The following is a 6,191-nucleotide window of genomic DNA, read 5'->3' as shown; positions in this document are numbered from 1 at the left end:
CCCCTGCAGACTACCTCTCTGTATCGCATCTAATGGCATCACACTCATCACACAGACACGCACACACACACACACACACACACACACACACTACTTCCCAACAGGATAACTGCTCATCCCAGAACATCTGTGTGGTATAAATCACCCTCAGAGAGGTTACCTCACAAACCACCAGGCCTCAGAGTGACGGAGAGAGAAGCCCTCAGCAGCGACCGCCAAGCAAGAGAAAAGAATTTAACTATGACAAACTGCAATACATCATTTTTAATTGCCAAAACACTGAAATTATGCTTCAAGTGGGATTTGGGGATGAGAAGTAGAAGCAGGCTGAAAAATGGGGTGATGCAAGGGCAAGCTGAAATCAACACCCCATTATGCTGAATGTATCTCCAGAGGTCTGAATCGCCGTATAGATGTCAAACCGTCTGCGTTGGATGCTCCTTACTCCTATGAATTATACAATAGGAAGTCCAAATACTCTACTTTGCCGGGAATTGGCTTAAGCTTGTCTATACCTTATGATTTTTGGGCCAGTATTAATAAAACGTCCAAGAATTACACTCTAAAAAGCCAACAGGAGTAAAAGCGGTTTTCAACAGTTAACATCCATGTCTGTCTGTCACTTCATCATTTTATCCTGTCTTTTTTTCAATTTGTGTGAAATTGTCATAATTAGCATATGAATCTTTGAGTTATGGCCAAAAAACGTGTTTTATGAGGTCACAGTGGCAAAGGTGAACTTTGACCATTTGAAGAAATTCTCTCCAGGCGTTCCTGAGATATCACATTCACAAGAATGGGACAGACAGACGGACGGACCACCCAAAACATAATGCCTCTACGCTGGCGACAGCCATGGCCAGACTGCAAAAAAAGATGACTAAATGTGATTTCAGTTGGAGCTGTTTTCGCGTGATTAATGACACATGGATTTACCCTACACCTGCCATATTGTTCATGCTTTTAAAAGAAAAACTCCTTGCATTTCACTCACTGCAAAAACATGTCATTTAAATTTTTACTGAAGTTAATTTTATGTGTGACATCGTTGAACCTGCATCAATTGACATTAAACTGCAGCATTGACATATTGTCGTCGGAAAAAAGAAAATATGATGAACCAACACGTTCTCATCCCAATTCGTCACATACTGACACTTTGTAAGACCCCTCGGCGTCACTTTTCAGTCGCAGTAAACACGTGCTTAAAGCAGCTGTAGGTAGAATTCGAGCATAGATGAAGAAAAAAATATTTTAATAAAATGGTCACTATATCCTGACAGTAGTGCATGAGACAGGTAATCTGAAGAAATAATGTGCCTCTGTCCTCCGGTGCTCCTAATAGCATCTGCAAGATTTCACAGACCAGAGGAAAACAACCAATCAGAGCTGAGCTGGAGCCTTGCCGTCTCTGAGCAGCTGTCAATCACTCGCGAACTCCGATCAAACGGTCAAACTAGGCAGCGCTGATCAAATATAAATCAATATTCTGTTACTGTAATGCCTATTTCTCACCTCAAATATTTCAGAAACATCTTGTAGTGTACCGTTTAGCTGTAAAATGAGAAAGTTTGTGACCCGACAGCCATGTTGAGATCAGTTGAGGAAATACCAAGCACCGCCCACCAGCCAGATCAGAACAGTCAATAGGAACGCTCTCTCTCTGAAATGACCTGTGATTGGCCAAAGTCTTCCGTCTCGGGCTACATTTTTTAAAGCCTGAAAACAGAGCCATGAGGAGGTGCAGAAGTCTAGTTTTCTCTCAGAACACTTGAATTACAATATGCTGAAAGATTATTATGGAATGTTTGCCCAATGATGCCAAACATATTCTGACTACTGCAGATTTAATGTTGTGAGTTGAACAAAAACACTTGCTTAAGTATAGGTAAAATCACCACTTAGGTTTAGGAAAAAACTACATGGTTGGGCTTAAAATTACTACCTTTGTACAGTGAAAATGTGACTTGATGTTGTGAACACGGGACACAAACAATCAGCTGATTGTAAAGTGAACTCAACGCACGGGACACAAACAGCTCCTGGACGAAAGCCCTGTGTTGTTGAGCATGTCCGCTCTCGGTGTCTCATGCGTCTCATACCAGCGCTAAAGGGTGCCTTGTGCGGCAGCATCAAACGCCGACGGCCGTGACAAAGCATCAGTATTTGACGCCCTGGGAATGAGAACGGGCTGGATGAACAAGTAAGCAGACATTCCAGCAGATAAGATTTATTTGGAGTTTGCAGCCACCCGATGAAGTCTGTAGCTCTGTTTGGCCTCCTTTAAACACCGAGGGAAATATCTGGTGATAAATGCTGAGTGTTTAATAATGGTCAGATTTGGGCCTGTGGCAATGACTGTCAGGCCAGTGGGACTTGGTAAAAGCAAACGATGACTTGCACACTCCTATCAGCCAGTGAACTCCTGGTCACCCATTACATACACTACACTGCTGGTGAGGCACGTGGGCCGAAAGCAGAGCAGGGATCCAGCCACGTGCCTTTTCTGATTCTTTCTCCCATCTCCCTCGATCCGATTCGCTCTCGTCTTCCATCTCTCTCCCTCTGACACACACCCACATTAAAAAGACATACTGGAGACATTAGTGGGTCCACATCGGGTTTAGAAAGAAAATACACAGTCATAAGATATAAAAGGAAATGACGAGAGGAGGGACTGGTGCGTGTGCAAGAGATTGAAGGAGAAAGAAGAGAAACTAAAGAGATGAAAGGGAGTATATAAAAAACCTGCCATGTGCCATATCTTGTTGTAGTAAAACATCTTTGACATGATCTATAGTAACACAAACTTTCCCAACCCACTGCTGAGAGCAATGAATAAAGCTATACTTGTAAATAGGTTCACATTCAGAGAGCTTGCCAGCAAACTCATTTCCATGTTGCTTACATGTTGAGATAAACGGCATAGTTTCTGCACAGCGTTTCACAGCCAGCTGTTGAGGGCCTTCCTGCTAACACTGTCATTTATCTGCTCATAAATCAGCAGACTTTTATAAGACACTTAACAAGAGTCTGCACAGACATGAGGGAATGAATTGTAGACTCATTGAGATATCAAATAACACCTCTGCAGGCTTATCAGTATAATTACATGCTGTTGTTGAGGAAAAGGAAGGAGGACAGGAAAAGACGGAATAGGTATTACTCAACTATGCAACTATGACTCCTATGCAATCAGGTAGTTATTCAGCGTCCTATGCAAATTCATACACAATCACTCAAAAACATATTTTTCTTTTTAAAGTTAAACCTTCAAAACATAAAAGCTGAATTTTATCAAGTTGAGATTGATGCAGCTGTCATTTGAGTGTAGACAAACAGATACATGGCCCCCTTGTGGTTGCACAGGTTCAGACACAACCAAAACACCACAGATCTGCTATATTCAATACCGTTAACACCCACAAACACCCATAAATTGCTAAAGAAGATGTTGTTGTGAATATATTCAGATTGATTAAAGCAGCAGTGGGTAGAATTGAAGCAAATATGATTTAATGATTTAATATTTTTTATAAAAAAGTAATGACAGTAATGCATGGGACAGGTAATCTGAAAAAAATAATGGTCCTCTGTGTTCTCCGGTGCTCCTAATGGCATCTGCAAGATTTCATAGACCGGAGGAAGACAACCAATCAGATCCGAGCTGGAGACTGCCAGTTCTGAGCAGCTGTCAATCACTCGCGAACTCCGATCAAACGGTCAAACTAGGCAGCGCTGATCAAATATGAATCAATATTCTATTACTGTAATGCCTATTTCTCGCCTCAAATGTTTTCAGAAACATCTGTAGTGTACTGTTTTGCTGTAAAATGAGAAAGTTTGTGACTGGTTTGTTGCTATATTGTGACTGGTTTGTTGCCACCCCCTGGTCCATGCCCAGAACTACCACAGGGTTCCTAGGAAAAGAAACAAATATTTTGAAGAAAAAAAATGTTAATTTTGTTATTGCTATTATTGCTAACAGCAGTGAGGTCTGTGGGAACCCAAACAACAAGTGAGTAACGCATCAACTGAACACAAGGGTTTTTCCAGAGACTGGTTGAACATGATTGGTTGTCGTACATTACACACCCAATAATTTGGCTTGAGCAGAAGTCTGAAGCTGCTTTTCCCACACGGCAAACATCAATCCACCTGGTCAGGAACATCCTCCACCACCCCTGGGACGTTTCATCTGTTCCTCATCTTAGACCCAAATTATCCTCCAGCATGAAAACATTAGATGCCAGTCTGTCGACATGCAGTAATTATTTCCTCCCTCACTTGGTGTTTTCCATTTTTCTCCCACTGCCATGCACTGCAGTGACTTCTGAGTCACTTAAAGCAGGCCCACCCTGCTGCTCCGTCACCATAGTGATTTAGATTTTCTAATATTAAATTGAATTAAATGACGCCATCACTGGCCAACAACACACAGGCTGACCTCACCAAACCACACCAAATATAATCCAAACCTCTGGAACAATGCACATAAAACATAACAAAAGTAACAGCAGCTGGATCCAATACAGAGCACAACAATGACACACACTGTTCATAGTTGTATTGGTTCACCAGAACAATGCCATGTTTACACAATGTCCTTTACTTGTTCATAAGCGTTAAATCACACAACCAAACCTGACATATGTATACAAGTGTGTGACGCAGTATGATTACTGGAATACACTCTTTTAGAAACTGTCACAGGCGGGCCTATAATCCATACCTGCTGAGGCTAATCTGCTTTTCAGATTATCCGGGAGCGAGTAAACACCTGGTCCAAACAGCATAGTGGAAAAATCAGTGACTCTAAGTGTTTTGTTGATAATGACAGAAGCAGTGGTAGAAGTATTCACATATTTTACTAAAGTAAAAGTATCAATACCACAGTGTGAATTTACTCTTAATACACTTTTAAAGGAATAGTTTGACATTCTTCACTTGCTCAAATTTAGATGAAAGGATTGACACAACATCTGTGCGTCTGTAATATGAAGCATGCATGTTCTCCCCGTGTTAGCATGGGTTTTCTCCGGGTTCTCCGGCTTCCTCCCAGAGTCCAAAGACATGCAAATTAGGTTAATTGTTGACTCTAAATTTCCCGTATGTGTATGTGAGTGTGAATGGTTGTCTGTCTCTATGTGTCAGCCCTGTGATAGTCTGGCGACCTGTCAAGGGTATACCCCGCCTTCACCCAATGTCAGCTGGGATTGGCTACAGCACCCCCGTGACCCTGAATAGAATAAGCGGTTACAGATAATGGATGGATGAAAGTAAAAAAATATTGTCAGAAAAATATTCTTAAAGTATCAAAAGTAGTCGTTTTGTAGAATAGCCCCATATAGCATTTTATCTTTAGATGTATTACATAATTAGATTATTATTAAAGGTGCATTTACATGTAGGCATCAATCTAATAACAGAACCTCTTATTTTACAGGCTGATCATGTGTTTTGTAAACAAAATCTTAATCCTAAAAGTAACTACAGCTGAGTAGAAGTACGAAGAAGTACTTAAGTACGCTGAAACGTGAATGGCCCTATCTAGAGCCAGTGTTTGGTTTGTCCGTTCTGGGCTACTGTAGAAACATGAAGAGCATCAGCTTTGTATGTAGACATAAACGGCTCTTTCTAAGGTAACAAAAACACAACGATTCATATTTTCAGGTTATTCTACACTAAAGAAACTACTACTACTAAGTTACATTCTACCACTGGACCGGAGTCTTCATTTTGTATAAAACATTTTATTTTTGTACATGTACATTTGTTATTAGTAATTAACACAGCAGCACGGTATGATAACACTGTTAAAATGGTGAAACAGTGATCAGTATAAAAATAATACGTTCATACAGTATGATGAAAGATTTGAGACACACATGATTTACATCCTACAGCTGTTAATAATATCTTCAATGTTATTTACATGACAGAACACTGTTTGGGATGATTGGCCGTTTGTCCAGGTGGCAGATGGAGGACGTTGACAAAAACTGTATGCAGACATTTAAAAAATGCATGCATATAAAAATACAACTAAATATGCAGACTGCAAAAGGCATGACACTGTCACAAGAGTCTGCTTCACCGGTGTTCGTCTCTTGTGTAGACCGAAAGAGAGCGAAAGAAGCACGTATTGTAAACAAGAAGCTAGGACATGATCTACAGTACGTGTGTGATGC

The sequence above is a fragment of the Sebastes fasciatus genome, chromosome 14, assembly GCF_043250625.1.
Source record: "Sebastes fasciatus isolate fSebFas1 chromosome 14, fSebFas1.pri, whole genome shotgun sequence".
Classification (NCBI taxonomy): Eukaryota; Metazoa; Chordata; class Actinopteri; order Perciformes; family Sebastidae; genus Sebastes; species Sebastes fasciatus.
Note: the sequence above shows the minus strand (reverse complement) of the source record.